Raw genomic sequence first — 19,484 nt, 5'->3', positions numbered from 1 at the left:
CCTCTCAAGCTAAGGTTTGAAAAGTGTGGAGGATCTTTGAAGTGCTATGACCATGAGACAATCAGCCCAGACAGAATATTTGTTTCCGTAAGTGGGCGGTGTCAGCCGAGTGGCTCAAAACTGAGACAACGTGGGCATTGGTGGTTCAGTGGTAGAATTCTCGCCTGCCACGCGGGAGACCCGGGTCCGATTCCCGGCCAATGCAGCTTGCCTTTTCCTACGCTTCTCCCTACATGTCATTGTGGTGTTTTAGTCAGGATGTGCTTCCGACCCTCTATCATTATTTTAATTCTGGAGCGAGCTCAGTTGGAAATTCATTTGGAGGTTCTTCATGAATCTTGTTGTCAGCTTGTTTTAAATGTTCAAATATTTTGTTTTGAACCCAGTGCAAAGCTGGGTGCATTATCTCGTATGGATGTGCGTATTTGGCACAAGAATAGGCCTCGTTAGCGCAGTTGGCAGCGCGTCAGTCTCATAATCTGAAGGTCGTGAGTTCAATCCTCACACGGGGCACTCCTATATTGTTATATTTGCATAAAATCATGGGAGGAAAGTGGCAGACTGAGCCACAGTGTCTGTCAAGTTTCTTCGGTTGTTCGCTACAGCTGCACTTGCTTGGGGTTAGTTGAGGATACTTCAACTTCTCATCCAAGAGGCTTCTTCACTTCGACCCGACAGGTGGGATATTCCAGGTCTTTAGCCCATGTTGGCAAAATACTTGTTGAGAGAGTCACTATGTCAAACAATGCAGGTCGTTCACACCTTAGCCAGTTTAAGCTTGTTGGTTTTACCTGAGTCAAGGTGTGAAAGGCCATGGTTAGGGTCAACGATGATGATAAGCCGGCTGCTATTGTGTGAGTGTTGGAGTTCATCTTTGTTGGACTGTCCATCCTTCTTGGAAGAGAGCTCAGGATAGCATTGTAGGTGGCTGATAGTTGGTGTGTTCGACCACCTCTTCTGTTGAGTGATGGTTTCTCCAGGTCCATGGCGGCTTTCAACAGAACAATCCTGACAGTACAGCTGAAAAGTGGTGACAAACCTGCCTCTCAAGCTAAGATTTGAAAAGTGTGGAGGATCTTTGAAGTGCTATGACCATGAGACAATCAGCCCAGACAGAATATTTGTTTCCTTAAGTGGGCGGTGTCAGCCGAGTGGCTCAAAACTGAGACAACGTGTGCATTGGTGGTTCAGTGGTAGAACCCGCCTGCCACGCGGGAGACCCGGGTCCGATTCCCGGCCAATGCAGCTAAATGTTCAAATATTTTGTTTTGAATCCAGTGCAAAGCTGGCCGGGGCAAGCTGGGCTTTTAGCCCTGTCATGGGTGCGTGCGCATTCTATAGCTCAGGGCAGCATTGTAGGTGGCTGATAGTTGGTGGCTTCGACCACCTCTTCTGTTGAGTGATGGTTTCTCCAGGTCCATGGCGTCTTTCAACAGAACAATCCTGACAGTACAGCTGAAAAGTGGTGCCAAACCTGCCTCTCAAGCTAAGATTTGAAAAGTGTGGAGGATCTTTGAAGTGCTATGACCATGAGACAATCAGCCCAGACAGAATATTTGTTTCCGTAAGTGGGCGGTGTCAGCCGAGTGGCTCAAAACTGAGACAACGTGTGCATTGGTGGTTCAGTGGTAGAATTCTCGCCTGCCACGCGGGAGACCCTGGTCCGATTCCCGGCCAATGCAGCTAAATGGTCAAATATTTTGTTTTGAATCCAGTGCAAAGCTGGCCGGGGCAAGCTGGGCTTTTAGCCCTGTCATGGGTGCGTGCGCATTCTATAGCTCAGGGCAGCATTGTAGGTGGCTGATAGTTGGCGGCTTCACCACCTCCCTCTGCTGAGTGATGGTTTCCAGGTCGGTGACGCATGCCTTCAACAACAATCCTGACAGTACAGCGCGGTGACAAACCCGCCCTCGCCAACTATGAGACAATCAGCCAAGATACAGAATATTTGTTCTCGGTATGGTAAGCCAGCCGAAAGTGGCTAAAACTTCGAGACAACGCGGGCATTGGTGGTTCAGTGGTAGAATTCGCCACGCTGGAGACCCGTCCGGACATTCCGCCACGCAGTTTTTCCTATGCTTCTCCCCACATGTCATTGTGGTGTTTTAGTCAGGATGTGCTTCCGACCCTCTATCATTATTTTAATTCTGGAGCGAGCTAAGTTGGAAATTCATTTGGAGGTTCTTCATGAATCTTGTTGTCAGCTTGTTTTAAATGTTCAAATACTTTGTTTTGAACCCAGTGCAAAGCTGGGTCCATTATCTCGTATGGATGTGCGTATTTAGAACAAGAATAGGCCTCGTTAGCGCAGTTGGCAGCGCGTCAGTCTCATAATCTGAAGGTCGTGAGTTCAATCCTCACACGGGGCACTCCTATATTGTTATATTTGCATAAAATCATGGGAGGAAAGTGGCAGACTGAGCCACAGTGTCTGTAAAGTTTCTTCGGTTGTTCGCTACAGCTGCACTTGCTTGGGGTTAGTTGAGGATACTTCAACTTCTCATCCAAGAGGCTTCTTCACTTCGACTCGACAGGTTGGATATTCCAGGTCTTTAGCCCATGTTGGCAAAATACTTGTTGAGAGAGTCACTATGTCAAACAATGCAGGTCGTTCACACCTTAGCCAGTTTAAGCTTGTTGGTTTTACCTGAGTCAAGGTGTGAAAGGCCATGGTTAGGGGCAACGATGATGATAAGCCGGCTGCTATTGTGTGAGTGTTGGAGTTCATCTTTGTTGGACTGTCCATCCTTCTTGGAAGAGAGCGCAGGATAGCATTGTAGGTGGCTGATAGTTGGTGTGTTCGACCACCTCTTCTGTTGAGTGATGGTTTCTCCAGGTCCATGGCGTCTTTCAACAGAACAATCCTGACAGTACAGCTGAAAAGTGGTGACAAACCTGCCTCTCAAGCTAAGATTTGAAAAGTGGGGAGGATCTTTGAAGTGCTATGACCATGAGACAATCAGCCCAGACAGAATATTTGTTTCCGTAAGTGGGCGGTGTCAGCCGAGTGGCTCAAAACTGAGGCAACGTGGGCATTGGTGGTTCAGTGGTAGAATTCTCGCCTGCCACGCGGGAGACCCGGGTCCGATTCCCGGCCAATGCAGCTAAATGTTCAAATATTTTGTTTTGAATCCAGTGCAAAGCTGGCCGGGGCAAGCTGGGCTTTTAGCCCTGTCATGGGTGCGTGCGCATTCTTTAGCTCAGGGCAGCATTGTAGGTGGCTGATAGTTGGTGGCTTCGACCACCTCTTCTGTTGAGTGATGGTTTCTCCAGGTCCATGGCGTCTTTCAACAGAACAATCCTGACAGTACAGCTGAAAAGTGGTGACAAACCTGCCTCTCAAGCTAAGGTTTGAAAAGTGTGGAGGATCTTTGAAGTGCTATAACCATGAGACAATCAGCCAAGACAGAATATTTGTTTCCGTAAGTGGGCGGTGTCAGCCGAGTGGCTGAAAACTGAGACAACGTGGGCATTGGTGGTTCAGTGGTAGAATTCTCGCCTGCCACGCGGGAGCCCCGGGTCCGATTCCCGGCCAATGCAGTTTTCCTTTTCCTACGCTTCTCCCCACATGTCATTGTGGTGTTTTAGTCAGGATGTGCTTCCGACCCTCTATCATTATTTTAATTCTGGAGCGAGCTAAGTTGGAAATTCATTTGGAGGTTCTTCATGAATCTTGTTGTCAGCTTGTTTTAAATGTTCAAATACTTTGTTTTGAACCCAGTGCAAAGCTGGGTCCATTATCTCGTATGGATGTGCGTATTTGGCACAAGAATAGGCCTCGTTAGCGCAGTTGGCAGCGCGTCAGTCTCATAATCTGAAGGTCGTGAGTTCAATCCTCACACGGGGCACTCCTATATTGTTATATTTGCATAAAATCATGGGAGGAAAGTGGCAGACTGAGCCACAGTGTCTGTCAAGTTTCTTCGGTTGTTCGCTACAGCTGCACTTGCTTGGGGTTAGTTGAGGATACTTCAACTTCTCATCCAAGAGGCTTCTTCACTTCGACTCGACAGGTGGGATATTCCAGGTCTTTAGCCCATGTTGGCAAAATACTTGTTGAGAGAGTCACTATGTCAAACAATGCAGGTCGTTCACACCTTAGCCAGTTTAAGCTTGTTGGTTTTACCTGAGTCAAGGTGTGAAAGGCCATGGTTAGGGTCAACGATGATGATAAGCCGGCTGCTATTGTGTGAGTGTTGGAGTTCATCTTTGTTGGACTGTCCATCCTTCTTGGAAGAGAGAGCTCAGGATAGCATTGTAGGTGGCTGATAGTTGGTGTGTTCGACCACCTCTTCTGTTGAGTGATGGTTTCTCCAGGTCCATGGCGTCTTTCAACAGAACAATCCTGACAGTACAGCTGAAAAGTGGTGACAAACCTGCCTCTCAAGCTAAGATTTGAAAAGTGTGGAGGATCTTTGAAGTGCTATGACCATGAGACAATCAGCCCAGACAGAATATTTGTTTCCTTAAGTGGGCGGTGTCAGCCGAGTGGCTCAAAACTGAGACAACGTGGGCATTGGTGGTTCAGTGGTAGAATTCTCGCCTGCCACGCGGGAGACCCGGGTCCGATTCCCGGCCAATGCAGCTAAATGTTCAAATATTTTGTTTTGAATCCAGTGCAAAGCTGGCCGGGGCAAGCTGGGCTTTTAGCCCTGTCATGGGTGCGTGCGCATTCTATAGCTCAGGGCAGCATTGTAGGTGGCTGATAGTTGGTGGCTTCGACCACCTCCTCTGTTGAGTGATGGTTTCTCCAGGTCCATGGCGTCTTTCAACAGAACAATCCTGACAGTACAGCTGAAAAGTGGTGACAAACCTGCCTCTCAAGCTAAGGTTTGAAAAGTGTGGAGGATCTTTGAAGTGCTATAACCATGAGACAATCAGCCAAGACAGAATATTTGTTTCCGTAAGTGGGCGGTGTCAGCCGAGTGGCTGAAAACTGAGACAACGTGGGCATTGGTGGTTCAGTGGTAGAATTCTCGCCTGCCACGCGGGAGACCCGGGTCCGATTCCCGGCCAATGCAGTTTTCCTTTTCCTACGCTTCTCCCCACATGTCATTGTGGTGTTTTAGTCAGGATGTGCTTCCGACCCTCTATCATTATTTTAATTCTGGAGCGAGCTCAGTTGGAAATTCATTTGGAGGTTCTTCATGAATCTTGTTGTCAGCTTGTTTTAAATGTTCAAATATTTTGTTTTGAACCCAGTGCAAAGCTGGGTCCATTATCTCGTATGGATGTGCGTATTTAGCACAAGAATAGGCCTCGTTAGCGCAGTTGGCAGCGCGTCAGTCTCATAATCTGAAGGTCGTGAGTTCAATCCTCACACGGGGCACTCCTATATTGTTATATTTGCATAAAATCATGGGAGGAAAGTGGCAGACTGAGCCACAGTGTCTGTCAAGTTTCTTCGGTTGTTCGCTACAGCTGCACTTGCTTGGGGTTAGTTGAGGATACTTCAACTTCTCATCCAAGAGGCTTCTTCACTTCGACTCGACAGGTGGGATATTCCAGGTCTTTAGCCCATGTTGGCAAAATACTTGTTGAGAGAGTCACTATGTCAAACAATGCAGGTCGTTCACACCTTAGCCAGTTTAAGCTTGTTGGTTTTACCTGAGTCAAGGTGTGAAAGGCCATGGTTAGGGTCAACGATGATGATAAGCCGGCTGCTATTGTGTGAGTGTTGGAGTTCATCTTTGTTGGACTGTCCATCCTTCTTGGAAGAGAGCTCAGGATAGCATTGTAGGTGGCTGATAGTTGGTGTGTTCGACCACCTCTTCTGTTGAGTGATGGTTTCTCCAGGTCCATGGCGTCTTTCAACAGAACAATCCTGACAGTACAGCTGAAAAGTGGTGACAAACCTGCCTCTCAAGCTAAGATTTGAAAAGTGTGGAGGATCTTTGAAGTGCTATGACCATGAGACAATCAGCCCAGACAGAATATTTGTTTCCGTAAGTGGGCGGTGTCAGCCGAGTGGCTCAAAACTGAGACAACGTGTGCATTGGTGGTTCAGTGGTAGAATTCTCGCCTGCCACGCGGGAGACCCGGGTCCGATTCCCGGCCAATGCAGCTAAATGTTCAAATATTTTGTTTTGAATCCAGTGCAAAGCTGGCCGGGGCAAGCTGGGCTTTTAGCCCTGTCATGGGTGCGTGCGCATTCTATAGCTCAGGGCAGCATTGTAGGTGGCTGATAGTTGGTGGCTTCGACCACCTCCTCTGTTGAGTGATGGTTTCTCCAGGTCCATGGCGTCTTTCAACAGAACAATCCTGACAGTACAGCTGAAAAGTGGTGACAAACCTGCCTCTCAAGCTAAGGTTTGAAAAGTGTGGAGGATCTTTGAAGTGCTATAACCATGAGACAATCAGCCAAGACAGAATATTTGTTTCCGTAAGTGGGCGGTGTCAGCCGAGTGGCTGAAAACTGAGACAACGTGGGCATTGGTGGTTCAGTGGTAGAATTCTCACCTGCCACACGGGAGACCCGGGTCCGATTCCCGGCCAATGCAGTTTTCCTTTTCCTACGCTTCTCCCCACATGTCATTGTGGTGTTTTAGTCAGGATGTGCTTCCGACCCTCTATCATTATTTTAATTCTGGAGCGAGCTCAGTTGGAAATTCATTTGGAGGTTCTTCATGAATCTTGTTGTCAGCTTGTTCTAAATGTTCAAATATTTTGTTTTGAATCCAGTGCGAAGCTGGCCGGGGCAAGCTGGGCTTTTAGCCCTGTCATGGGTGCGTGCGCATTCTATAGCTCAGGGCAGCATTGTAGGTGGCTGATAGTTGGGTCCATTATCTCGTATGGATGTGCGTATTTAGCACAAGAATAGGCCTCGTTAGCGCAGTTGGCAGCGCGTCAGTCTCATAATCTGAAGGTCGTGAGTTCAATCCTCACACGGGGCACTCCTATATTGTTATATTTGCATAAAATCATGGGAGGAAAGTGGCAGACTGAGCCACAGTGTCTGTCAAGTTTCTTCGGTTGTTCGCTACAGCTGCACTTGCTTGGGGTTAGTTGAGGATACTTCAACTTCTCATCCAAGAGGCTTCTTCACTTCGACCTCGACAGGTGGGATATTCCAGGTCTTTAGCCCATGTTGGCAAAATACTTGTTGAGAGAGTCACTATGTCAAACAATGCAGGTCGTTCACACCTTAGCCAGTTTAAGCTTGTTGGTTTTACCTGAGTCAAGGTGTGAAAGGCCATGGTTAGGGTCAACGATGATGATAAGCCGGCTGCTATTGTGTGAGTGTTGGAGTTCATCTTTGTTGGACTGTCCATCCTTCTTGGAAGAGAGCTCAGGATAGCATTGTAGGTGGCTGATAGTTGGTGTGTTCGACCACCTCTTCTGTTGAGTGATGGTTTCTCCAGGTCCATGGCGTCTTTCAACAGAACAATCCTGACAGTACAGCTGAAAAGTGGTGACAAACCTGCCTCTCAAGCTAAGATTTGAAAAGTGTGGAGGATCTTTGAAGTGCTATGACCATGAGACAATCAGCCCAGACAGAATATTTGTTTCCGTAAGTGGGCGGTGTCAGCCGAGTGGCTCAAAACTGAGACAACGTGTGCATTGGTGGTTCAGTGGTAGAATTCTCGCCTGCCACGCGGGAGACCCGGGTCCGATTCCCGGCCAATGCAGCTAAATGGTCAAATATTTTGTTTTGAATCCAGTGCAAAGCTGGCCGGGGCAAGCTGGGCTTTTAGCCCTGTCATGGGTGCGTGCGCATTCTATAGCTCAGGGCAGCATTGTAGGTGGCTGATAGTTGGTGGCTTCGACCACCTCCTCTGTTGAGTGATGGTTTCTCCAGGTCCATGGCGTCTTTCAACAGAACAATCCTGACAGTACAGCTGAAAAGTGGTGACAAACCTGCCTCTCAAGCTAAGGTTTGAAAAGTGTGGAGGATCTTTGAAGTGCTATGACCATGAGACAATCAGCCCAGACAGAATATTTGTTTCCGTAAGTGGGCGGTGTCAGCCGAGTGGCTCAAAACTGAGACAACGTGGGCATTGGTGGTTCAGTGGTAGAATTCTCGCCTGCCACGCGGGACACCCGGGTCCGATTCCCGGCCAATGCAGCTTGCCTTTTCCTACGCTTCTCCCTACATGTCATTGTGGTGTTTTAGTCAGGATGTGCTTCCGACCCTCTATCATTATTTTAATTCTGGAGCGAGCTCAGTTGGAAATTCATTTGGAGGTTCTTCATGAATCTTGTTGTCAGCTTGTTCTAAATGTTCAAATATTTTGTTTTGAATCCAGTGCGAAGCTGGCCGGGGCAAGCTGGGCTTTTAGCCCTGTCATGGGTGCGTGCGCATTCTATAGCTCAGGGCAGCATTGTAGGTGGCTGATAGTTGGTGGCTTCGACCACCTCCTCTGTTGAGTGATGGTTTCTCCAGGTCGATGGCGTCTTTCAACAGAACAATCCTGACAGTACAGCTGAAAAGTGGTGACAAACCTGCCTCTCAAGCTAAGGTTTGAAAAGTGTGGAGGATCTTTGAAGTGCTATGACCATGAGACAATCAGCCCAGACAGAATATTTGTTTCCGTAAGTGGGCGGTGTCAGCCGAGTGGCTCAAAACTGAGACAACGTGGGCATTGGTGGTTCAGTGGTAGAATTCTCGCCTGCCACGCGGGAGACCCGGGTCCGATTCCCGGCCAATGCAGTTTTCCTTTTCCTACGCTTCTCCCCACATGTCATTGTGGTGTTTTAGTCAGGATGTGCTTCCGACCCTCTATCATTATTTTAATTCTGGAGCGAGCTCAGTTGGAAATTCATTTGGAGGTTCTTCATGAATCATGTTGTCAGCTTGTTTTAAATGTTCAAATATTTAGTTTTGAACCCAGTGCAAAGCTGGGTCCATTATCTCGTATGGATGTGCGTATTTAGCACAAGAATAGGCCTCGTTAGCGCAGTTGGCAGCGCGTCAGTCTCATAATCTGAAGGTCGTGAGTTCAATCCTCACACGGGGCACTCCTATATTGTTATATTTGCATAAAATCATGGGAGGAATGTGGCAGACTGAGCCACAGTGTCTGTCAAGTTTCTTCGGTTGTTCGCTACAGCTGCACTTGCTTGGGGTTAGTTGAGGATACTTCAACTTCTCATCCAAGAGGCTTCTTCACTTCGACTCGACAGGTGGGATATTCCAGGTCTTTAGCCCATGTTGGCAAAATACTTGTTGAGAGAGTCACTATGTCAAACAATGCAGGTCGTTCACACCTTAGCCAGTTTAAGCTTGTTGGTTTTACCTGAGTCAAGGTGTGAAAGGCCATGGTTAGGGTCAACGATGATGATAAGCCGGCTGCTATTGTGTGAGTGTTGGAGTTCGTCTTTGTTGGACTGTCCATCCTTCTTGGAAGAGAGCTCAGGATAGCATTGTAGGTGGCTGATAGTTGGTGTGTTCGACCACCTCTTCTGTTGAGTGATGGTTTCTCCAGGTCCATGGCGTCTTTCAACAGAACAATCCTGACAGTACAGCTGAAAAGTGGTGACAAACCTGCCTCTCAAGCTAAGATTTGAAAAGTGTGGAGGATCTTTGAAGTGCTATGACCATGAGACAATCAGCCCAGACAGAATATTTGTTTCCGTAAGTGGGCGGTGTCAGCCGAGTGGCTCAAAACTGAGACAACGTGGGCATTGGTGGTTCAGTGGTAGAATTCTCGCCTGCCACGCGGGAGACCCGGGTCCGATTCCCGGCCAATGCAGCTTGCCTTTTCCTACGCTTCTCCCTACATGTCACTGTGGTGTTTTAGTCAGGATGTGCTTCCGACCCTCTATCATTATTTTAATTCTGGAGCGAGCTCAGTTGGAAATTCATTTGGAGGTTCTTCATGAATCTTGTTGTCAGCTTGTTCTAAATGTTCAAATATTTTGTTTTGAATCCAGTGCGAAGCTGGGTCCATTATCTCCTATGAATGTGCATATTTCTCAGAAGAATGGGCCTCGTTAGCGCAGTTGGCAGTGGGTCAGTCTCACAATCTGAAGGTCGTGAGTTCTAGCCTCACATGGGGCACACCTATTATATTTACATCTTTGCATAAAATCATGGGAGGACAGTGGCCGACGTGCAATTGATTACTCCATGGGGTGAAGTAAAAAGAGAAGTTTGGCAGAAATGTAGCAGGAGGATGAGAGGGGGACAAAAGATGAGCTTTTCACTCAAGACAATTTATCAAATTTCAGGTGTTGGATCACTCCCACAGCAGCACACGTGGGTGTGTGAGGGCGGGTTTGGCAGAGAATGAGATGGATAATTTCTGTCTAGAATCCCGTGTGTGTTTTTGCGTGCACATGCAAGCATGTGTGTTGTGAGCGGAGGCAGGTGGCAGGTGGACAGCTAAGTGTAGTCTTGAGATCCTGGAAGGCGTGTCTCCCGAGACGAACTGCAGGATTATCATTTCACTTCACTGTCAGCAGCATCGCTGACATGCACACCATTACCATCCTCTGCTCATTCTCCAGTCAGAACAAACTAAAATTTAATACGTGTGTGGACTTAGTTATTAGTGTGCATGTTTCCGTGTTCCAATCATAGACTCAATATATATTACAATATAATATATATTGTGACATATTTTATAATACAAAAAAAAACCTGTTTCTAAGTGTCCAAAATGGTGAAAACTGTGTTTTGAAGAACAATTTATGATACAGATTTGTGAATTGACAGAGAAATTACGGTCTTCATATTTGTTTTGAAACTCCAAAGCTGAGTTTTCACAGGGAGTCATTGGGAGGTTTGACCATAAGTCTGCACTTTGAGGTGATTCTAAGTCTAAGTCTAATGAAAACAACACACAGGGTTAGACAACAACCATAGCAACACTTTAAATGTTGATTCCACAAAAATACTACGTCAAAATACTTCAAGTTTTTAAGGTTCAGTCTACCTTAATTGGCAGCAAGGAGCAGGCAAGATCAAAGATTTGCTGCAGAATTTTGTATTTCTGTAGTTTCACCATTAGACATCCCTCATTCTTAAAAACTGGACCTTTAAATCATTACATTACATTTTAGCAGACACTTTTATCCAAAGCATCTTATAAGGGAATTAGGCACAAGCTGCCAGGGGTGGCATTGAACTTGTGACCATGATGTCCCTGCGCACAGGGTACCACTTGTAAACCACTGAGCTTCACCACAGTTTTAGCTCAGCCTTAAGACTAGAAACTTGAGTCACCTTTGGCCAACAGTCCCCTCCTCCCTGCTTCCATCGTCCTTGCCATGCTATGCTAATCATGGCTTCATTAGCCACAAGAGCACTATCAATCTTCCAATTCAAATTTTGTTGAATAAATAACCGCAATAAGTTGAGCTATATTTAGATTCTTGCCTTTTGATGCGGGTACCATCTACCCACACATACATCCTGATGATCTATTGCTTATTGTACAAGAGACCCATTAAATACATCATTATGGAGACAATTGTATACATTAAATCATCCACGATAAAGGCTGGTAAAGAAATGTGTCAAACAGCAGCTGCCCCCTTGATACAACTGTAAATTCATAAAAGTGAAGTGACTGAAGCTAAGCCAATTACTTTAATCAAAAGCTTATGGAAATGCATTGTGCCTGCTGACAGTTACCACTGAGACTAATGCAACACACTCGGCTGTGCAGAACCTGCCTGAGAGGAGGTGATCTCCTGCCTCTTATTCTGCTCTTTCTTTTGTTCATTTGCATACACTGTGCCTGGGAGCATGAGAGACATGAACAGGCCTGTGTCTATAAAGCCACTTGAAGATATTAGGTGCTTAACAAAATGGCCTCATGAAGATTTATTAGCTAAACACAAAACAAAAGGTTTAGGAGAATGAGCAAAAGGTTTTCTGTCGTAGCGGCTTTTAATCCACACAGAACCAGCATTTAGGGAGCCCTAAATCACTATTTTCAGAAAAATTGGTGCAAGAATGAAAAAGAAATCATCAAATCGTCACCCTTGTGCTTGCATGTATACAACCAATATGCCCCATATCATCTTCTCCATTTTTTATGTATTTTGTGGCAGCATTACAGCGCCACATACAGGCCTGGCATATACTGTATACTACAGTGTACAGGTTCTGTTTCTGTTTCTGTGTGGATAAGCCCTTAAGCAGCATGGTAAGTTGTGTGTGAGACAAGAGTGTGTATCTGCACTATATGGATTAAAGTATTTGGATACGCCTGCTAAGTATTGAGGGGGGTGGAGTGGCTCAGTGGTTAACACCGGTACCCCTGTGTGCAGAGACATCATGGTCACTGGTTCAACTCCACCCCTGGCAGGTTCAGTTCCCTTGTAAGGTGCTTTGGATGAAAGTGTCTGCTAAATGACATGTAACGTATTGAATTCAGGCTTTGGGCTAGGCCCTTATCTCCAATGAAGGACCACACTTCAGTATACCAAGACATTTTGGACAATGCTATGCTTCCAACTTTGTAAGAGGGACAAATGGCTGCAGCAAATCAGAGCGGTAGGGTGAAAATCTATCCTGTACCATACTGGGAGCCAATGGAGGGAGGCCAGAATGGGGGAGATGTGCTCACGTATGTGTGTCCTGTGCATTCTGGACAAGCGTAAGGCATGAAAGGGAGGCCAGGCTAACCCCAACATAAAGGGCATTACAATAGTCCAGACAGGTCATGATAAAAGCATGAAAAAGCCTTTCAAAGTCCACACTAGACAGAACCTCAACTGATAAAAACTGTTTTTTAAAGCTTTTGTCCATATAGTGTATGTTAAAGTAAAGAATCAAGATCAAAAAGGTCAAATCAGATGCATTAAATGGGAGAAATAAATGGCGGAAAAGTGGGGCATGAATTAAAGGTTTTCTACAAAAATAAACCTTCTCAGATCCTACACTGGAGTTAAAGTAACAACTGTGCAGTCGTGTTCCATGTGTCAAAAGTGAATACCTGATAAAAAAAAAGAAAACCTGTCTGCTTTCTTGTAGAAAACTGCATTACCTTACAGCAGCCTTTTCTAACAGAAAACTGAGTTGTACTGAATACGACTTTTTTTCAACAGATCAAGGAATTATTGACTAAATTTAATGTGATCCTGGAGGGAAGGAGAGACTGTTGAGCCACCAAATCAGAAACCAGTCGGGTATTTATGTCCATATGTGCAATATTTGTACATATTCCTTTTGTGATGTCTTTATTTACCCCCTGTTTGTTTTGTGTTTGTATTTGTAGTTTGTTCTGCCCTCCTCCTCATTTTTCTAGTCCAGTGTATCGCACACTTGAGTGAGAGGGCCGGATGGTATGGTGCTTCTTTATCTTGTCACTATCAAATAATAAAAAAAAAGATTCAACACAGAGACCAACAGAAACCCCACTTTTAACACACCACCTACTGAACTTCTGCCATCCAACAGATGTATGATGTTGAATCTGCACACACATCAATCACAGAGTCAGCAGCATCACTTGCATTTGATCTGCTCCACTCACTGTAGACTCAAAGAAACTTCAGGACCTGCAGGGCACCTGAACACACACAGGTGTTGTCTTGATCTGCTACTGTGGCTGTGTTTTTTGTATTATATGTCTTTACACATTAAACATATACCCTGAACAAACAAATAAGCACCCTTCATTTTCTCCATATTCATTTACAGGTTCCAACAAATGAACAAAATAAAACCTAAACAAATGTTAAAGCTGTAGTGCGTAACTTTTGGGGATTTTTTTTGTCATCGCTCCCCATGGCTGTCCTGGCAACACATAAATGGGCATGATAGATGTTTAATAGAAAAAGCATACAGATGCACTTAAGTTTAAGTTCAAGTATGCATGAATTTTGACACTATAGATATTGCCCTGATATTAATAAGTCTACAATCACATCATGCCATTTTGTTAGACAATAGTTAAGACAATAGTTTGGTTTTCTTAATGTCATGTGAACACGTTTTTAGTCCAACTAAAATCAAGCTAGTCTTAGTCAGACAAACATACCTGGATAATACGATTCATAGTCCAATTACTCCTGCATGTATACACTTTGTTAGACTGTAGTCAGGCTTGGTGTTGTGCACATGTACCAAAATGTCCTCCCCGTTCTTTGACCCAGAAGCAAAAGGAGACAACGTATAAACTGCAGTACTGTTGCCGGACATATGGCGGTGACTTTCTCCACACAACACAGCAACCACAAGAGCCATGCTCCATCTAATTTGTATCACAATTAACATGTACAGCAGGTAAGAAACATACATCTCCCTGTTCACTGTTTGCTTTTCTAGGAGGTAAAGGTCAACAGGAAACTGAATGAAACAAGAAGTTTGAGACACTGCTTTCAAATAATTACAAATACAAGTCATAAACTGTGGAGTATTTTCTGCTGAAAAGCCTTCAGGCACACAAATATCCAGGCTCTCCACAGCATATCTTTTTGCAGGCAGCACACACTAACAAGAGCCTTTTAGGGTCCAACTGTGCCTCATATGAAGTGCTTGGCGGATCATCTAACATTGTCTGAAACCTCAGTTTCTGGCAGGGCAATAAGGATTTTGCCAAGTTTCATAACTTCCTAAAACAGACAACATGACCGACATGACACATCCACTTCACGTAGCGTCTGGCCTGACATGTAGATGTCTGAGAGGAGGCAGGGTTCTCACTTTTTTCACTCTTCTCGGTCTTCAAGCGTACTGTATATCTCACTTTCCACATGTACAACTGAGAGCAACCAAACCCCATTAATGCTCCAGAAAAGAGACTGTGGAAATGTGTGCCGCTATCATCATGCACAGGATACTGTACGGTTCATTGCAAATGATACAAAATTCCCAGAGCGCGTTAGTGTGGGAAGTGGGAAACAGTCTGGAGCAGAGGGGACTGTAAGACAGCAAGGGAGGCTCTGCTCTCTCTAAAATGAAATAAATGATTGTGATCAACTATGACTAGTTTGTTCAGAACCAGCTGGTTATCACAGATGCATTCCCGCAGCAGCACGGTGCATTAAAACCAGTGGCACGTTGCATAACGTTGCAGCATCTGCTATTAAAAACACAGGATTGTCACAGCAACAAATTGACCGGATGGGTGCTGGATTCAGGCCACACACTGGCACACATGGATAGTACTGTTGCCTCATAGCAAGAAGGTTGCTGGTTTGTGGGCCGGTCCAGGTTTTTCTGTTTATGTTCTCCAGTTTCCTTCCACATGTGCAAAATGAAGATATTTGCACATATGAACAGAACTACGGTCTTATTTTAGCAGAGAGGTCATGGCTGGTGTTGTGTTTCCAAATGTCAGATCTATCATTTACATTATGCATTAAAAACTGTTCATTTAATCATGCAGTATGTTGATAATGCTACTTGATTAATTACTGCATGTTCATTGACTGTTTTTCATTTGGAGTTGTGTGAACTAACATTTCCTGAGACTGTTATTCACAGGTGTCTGCTGGAAATGGCATTGTGTCATCATTTGTATTGATGATCAGCCTTGACCACTGCAGGAGAGAGCCGGTCACAGTCGCCAGTTCACCCTGACAACCAAACTACCTCAAAGAGAGGAGGGATTTCACTAATGAGCGAGGATCCTGACATGCTGAATCAATACAGTTGAAATGTGACAGTCTGCAACCAGGAGGAAGTGGTGCTGTCACCCTTGACATCCAGATTCAGACACATTGCTGAACCCACAAAAAGTAGGATCTCAGGAAGACGCTTCAGATGAATCCAGTCAAGGACCCAGCTTGTGGACAAGGGAGAATGCAAGAAACTGTAGATCAATACAAGGTTTCCATTATGTCAAATTTCAACCCAGTTTTCAAAGACTCAGTCAAAGGAAAGTAATAGAGTATTATAGAGAAATATAGAGCTCTGGTAGCTGACGTCATGTTGCCAGGCAACGAGACTGTGCACGTCACAACAGCATCTTCTGTTTCTGTCATCTTGATTTCAAGTCATCAGGTAAAAAAGCAACATATCTTCACACCCTGTTCACACCTGCTATTAATATCCGTCCTGAGTGATCCGATCTCATGAAGACCGCTCTAGATACAGGTCTGAATACTCCCGGTGCATCCTGAGACTTTAGCTCCACGTTGGTGATAGTTTGAGGACACATTCCTGAGGTGCATGAAAGCGATCCATCTCGTCAGGACATCAGCTCGTCAGCTGATGTCCTCTGATTCGATGCATGTTTAGAGTTATTTTTGCACTAATCAGAACCTAAGAACTCCACTGTTCTGTTGAACAATTCACAATGAATGTTATTTGATCACACTGTGTGTGTGGCTGCAGGTGTGCGTGTTTGATTGAATGGTTTGTATGTATGACTGTGTGTGTGTGTGTGTGTGTGTTTCAGTGAATCCTGGGGGATGACTGGCAGGTTTCAGTACAAGAGGCCAGCCAGATTCTGCCTGGCAGAGGTAGGTGGACCTCCCTTGAGCCGCTCACAGCCCGGCTGCCAGAGGACATTCTTGATTGTTTTTATTAAACCTTTAAAAGGTAGGGAAAAGGAAAGTGGTTGTTTTTTCATGTTGTCTTTGGTTTTGCTGAAATGTGTGTTTTTTTCACTGCTCAAATTTGCCCTCCAGGGTCTTTTGTTCCGTGCAGCTTCTTCCTTTTCGGGAGGATTGCCATTGCAGATCACCTGTCTTTTAATGCCGTATGTGCTTGCTGATGCACCCCTTCCATTTATAACCAAATCATTTAGACCATTAGTCCATTTTCTGGGGGCTCTTCCCTTGAGAGTACCACAGAACAATGGTACATCCACAGTCTATTCTCATTCAAAGCTTGACGCCTTCTTGAGACAAACAGCCACATATAAATCCGCTACGACATCGCGCTTACACTGCTTTTTTGTGAGATTCTGACTCTGCTACCCAGCTCCTCAGCTACAGTTACAGTTTTTTACTGAAGTGAGTCTGCTAGAATACTGCTGACGTCCAAAATGTAAGGACAGACAGACTAGAATATATCTGATCTCAAAAACATGTTGTAGTCAGCATTTCCGTTCTTTTCTTTGTATGATGCAGAAGTTATTGGGGTATTTTTTACTATTCAGTGCTGTTTACCAAATTTAAAATATTCAAACTGTTCGCTCAGTTCGCTCAACATTGCATTTTATAGTGAATATATAGTGAATCAAGTGACTCCATGAGAGAGTTTGCTGTAAAGCATTTTCTTCCTAACTTATTTGTAATGACTTAGATGATGTGGTTTTCAGAAATAATCCGTCTTCATTGCTGCTCACTGGATGTTTTCTCTAGACCAGTGCTAATCAAACTTTTTTCCAGTCATACCCCCTAACCAGCGCAAAGCACTTTTGGCTTTTTTTAAAAACACAGTGCAGTGCCATCAGTGACTGACTGCTGTGACTTTATCTCTCTTGAACAATTTAGAAATAAAGATAACCAAAAACTTCTGTTAAATATACATGAAGATATGTGCATATAAAAATAATTATCAGTTTAAAGTGCCCTTTTCAGATTTAAATAAATATAAAGAGAATAAAGAAATCATGAACTATTTCACCAAAAATCCTCAACTTAATTTTAAATAAAGATTTGCTGACAAAAAAAGACAGAAAAAACAGTGCGAGTTGCAGTTTGTCGATCCGTAAATCTCATTAAAATATGGGATACTAATTACTAATTAAAATATTATAATATAAATGATCCATGCTTCTCAACGAAGGCCCTAAATTGCGACATTGCATGTGCCCGCGAGTCATCCCAAACATCATGTAACACGTATTTCAGTATGGCATATTAAAAAAGAAAACGATAACTCGTTAAAAACTCGTTCAAATGTTTGGATGTTGTTATAATATGAAATAAAAACTTACCTTGAATTCTTTCAACAAATCCGGATGCCGGTCTCGGAGATGCTTCGCTAAATTGGAAGTATTGCCTCCCTCGGTCTGAAGACCACGGCAGCAACGGTCACATATCGGCTTCAGTGGATTGATAATTGATAATCTTTCACATCGGTTTGTTATGACATGGGAGTTCTACTTCTTCGTGACCTCTTCTGAATGCAAGTATTAACTGGAACACTCTGAAGCATATACTGTCCCCGTTAGTTCCAGAAGAGTCACAGCACCAAAACTTCCTCGGTGCCTCAAAATAATAGGCATCGTCTGTGTTTTTTTAATGTTAGAATGGAAAGGTCTCGCAAGTATTGTTTTTTGTGACATCCCTAGACACCACCTACTCCCACATCAAATGGAGAGATAAAGAGTCTATTGAAAGACACACAAACACTCAAATCCACAAAACAAACAACATTCAACTGCAACCTTATAGATTCAGTTCCACCGTTGTTGTCAGTTTGACCTTTAACTTGTTTTACATCAAATGACGACAAAAAGACACAACGGCGGCGTAAAGCGTAAAAACAGACATTAAGCAACCACAAAAAGTTCGACTGAAGTACCTTCATTATACTGTGGTGAGTGTAGAAATAAAGGCTATAAGCTGTCTGTGTGAAATGTATTCTTCTTGCAAGAGGAACAGTCAGAGCATCAAGGCTGTCAGTGTTTGGGTTTTTATCGCCTGGAACAGCCCCCAACATTTCTATGGACAGCAGTGTGTGTGTGTGAACCTGCTGATACCAGGCACAGACACAAAGACAATAGAACCCCGGGAAGGAAAGTTAAGACACACGCTGCTGCAGGTGTGTTTAAACGTTGTCAGTTTATACTAGAAATATTTTCTATTACACTGGTTGCCTCCCTCAGTCCAAAAACATGGCTCCAGTTCCCTCACCCCCCGACCTCGGAGGATAAAGTGGTAGAAAATGAACGCGTGAGTAAGCTTTAAAGGTCCAGTATTAACATTTAGGAGGGTTTATTAGCAGAAGTGGAACATACTTCTGTTTACTTCTGCTGTACATTATGCAAAGCAGTGTGGATCAGTGTGCTCTCTGGAGTGGATCCTTCACTTGTAGACCTCCACAGCTTCACCCTTGATTGGTCAGGCCCCTGTGGCTGCAACTCATGTGTGCGTGCTCTGCCCTTTGCCTGATTGGTTTTGCACCCATGGTTGCCCTCCAATCACTGATCACTGTCAGCCACACACCTGCTCCTAATACTCATTTGTTCGGGCCACTCTTCACTGTGCTGGTTGTTCTGTTATGTTGTGAAAATTCATTCTTTCTACTGATTGAACTTGGTTTTTTGGTTCGTTTTTTAGAGATCTGGTAGTTTTCTCTTACCTTGTTAACCAGTTTCGGCGTGTGTCTTCCGCCCTCCTCAGAGCTGTCCCCTGATGTTAGGTGTCTTATCAGCTGTCAGATTCTCTCCACTATGAAAAAATAAAATCAACACCCCAGTCAGACCATACAAAAAACAACCCAAGGGTCCTTTAATTAACGTTAGCTAGTACATTTATTAAGCATGAATTAACTTATCATGCATTATTTAGCATTAGTTAACATAGTAGGTAATGCAATAATAAGCAGTTAATTAATATTTACTACTCAATTTAATATCAAAGTTAATAAATTATTGTCTGTATTGTATGTAGTAATTATTTACTAATGG

The 19,484-nt window shown here is 44.4% G+C and overlaps 20 non-coding genes across 20 annotated transcripts; all 20 read left to right on the top strand.

Moving 5' to 3' along the window:
* Nucleotides 1-134: 134 nt before the first annotated feature.
* On the top strand, nt 135-205 carry trnag-gcc. The gene has a single exon. It is a non-coding gene; the product is annotated as a tRNA-Gly (tRNA).
* A 235-nt stretch (nt 206-440) lies between these two features.
* Nucleotides 441-513, top strand: trnam-cau. The gene has a single exon. It is a non-coding gene; the product is annotated as a tRNA-Met (tRNA).
* A 663-nt stretch (nt 514-1,176) lies between these two features.
* trnag-gcc lies at nt 1,177-1,245 on the top strand. Its single transcript has one exon. It is a non-coding gene; the product is annotated as a tRNA-Gly (tRNA).
* Nucleotides 1,246-1,611: 366 nt separating this feature from the next.
* Nucleotides 1,612-1,682, top strand: trnag-gcc. The gene has a single exon. It is a non-coding gene; the product is annotated as a tRNA-Gly (tRNA).
* Nucleotides 1,683-2,296: 614 nt separating this feature from the next.
* trnam-cau lies at nt 2,297-2,369 on the top strand. Its single transcript has one exon. It is a non-coding gene; the product is annotated as a tRNA-Met (tRNA).
* Nucleotides 2,370-3,032: 663 nt separating this feature from the next.
* Nucleotides 3,033-3,103, top strand: trnag-gcc. The gene has a single exon. It is a non-coding gene; the product is annotated as a tRNA-Gly (tRNA).
* A 366-nt stretch (nt 3,104-3,469) lies between these two features.
* Nucleotides 3,470-3,540, top strand: trnag-gcc. The gene has a single exon. It is a non-coding gene; the product is annotated as a tRNA-Gly (tRNA).
* Nucleotides 3,541-3,775: 235 nt separating this feature from the next.
* On the top strand, nt 3,776-3,848 carry trnam-cau. Its single transcript has one exon. It is a non-coding gene; the product is annotated as a tRNA-Met (tRNA).
* A 665-nt stretch (nt 3,849-4,513) lies between these two features.
* On the top strand, nt 4,514-4,584 carry trnag-gcc. The gene has a single exon. It is a non-coding gene; the product is annotated as a tRNA-Gly (tRNA).
* A 366-nt stretch (nt 4,585-4,950) lies between these two features.
* trnag-gcc lies at nt 4,951-5,021 on the top strand. The gene has a single exon. It is a non-coding gene; the product is annotated as a tRNA-Gly (tRNA).
* A 235-nt stretch (nt 5,022-5,256) lies between these two features.
* Nucleotides 5,257-5,329, top strand: trnam-cau. The gene has a single exon. It is a non-coding gene; the product is annotated as a tRNA-Met (tRNA).
* A 663-nt stretch (nt 5,330-5,992) lies between these two features.
* On the top strand, nt 5,993-6,063 carry trnag-gcc. Its single transcript has one exon. It is a non-coding gene; the product is annotated as a tRNA-Gly (tRNA).
* Nucleotides 6,064-6,429: 366 nt separating this feature from the next.
* trnag-gcc lies at nt 6,430-6,500 on the top strand. Its single transcript has one exon. It is a non-coding gene; the product is annotated as a tRNA-Gly (tRNA).
* Nucleotides 6,501-6,820: 320 nt separating this feature from the next.
* On the top strand, nt 6,821-6,893 carry trnam-cau. The gene has a single exon. It is a non-coding gene; the product is annotated as a tRNA-Met (tRNA).
* Nucleotides 6,894-7,557: 664 nt separating this feature from the next.
* trnag-gcc lies at nt 7,558-7,628 on the top strand. The gene has a single exon. It is a non-coding gene; the product is annotated as a tRNA-Gly (tRNA).
* Nucleotides 7,629-7,994: 366 nt separating this feature from the next.
* On the top strand, nt 7,995-8,065 carry trnag-gcc. Its single transcript has one exon. It is a non-coding gene; the product is annotated as a tRNA-Gly (tRNA).
* A 514-nt stretch (nt 8,066-8,579) lies between these two features.
* trnag-gcc lies at nt 8,580-8,650 on the top strand. Its single transcript has one exon. It is a non-coding gene; the product is annotated as a tRNA-Gly (tRNA).
* Nucleotides 8,651-8,885: 235 nt separating this feature from the next.
* trnam-cau lies at nt 8,886-8,958 on the top strand. The gene has a single exon. It is a non-coding gene; the product is annotated as a tRNA-Met (tRNA).
* A 663-nt stretch (nt 8,959-9,621) lies between these two features.
* trnag-gcc lies at nt 9,622-9,692 on the top strand. The gene has a single exon. It is a non-coding gene; the product is annotated as a tRNA-Gly (tRNA).
* A 235-nt stretch (nt 9,693-9,927) lies between these two features.
* trnav-cac lies at nt 9,928-10,000 on the top strand. Its single transcript has one exon. It is a non-coding gene; the product is annotated as a tRNA-Val (tRNA).
* Nucleotides 10,001-19,484: the final 9,484 nt, after the last annotated feature.

This window comes from Solea senegalensis, unplaced genomic scaffold (genome assembly GCF_019176455.1).
Source record: "Solea senegalensis isolate Sse05_10M unplaced genomic scaffold, IFAPA_SoseM_1 scf7180000014344, whole genome shotgun sequence".
Classification (NCBI taxonomy): domain Eukaryota; kingdom Metazoa; phylum Chordata; class Actinopteri; order Pleuronectiformes; family Soleidae; genus Solea; species Solea senegalensis.
This window is presented reverse-complemented; position numbering and strand designations above follow the sequence as displayed.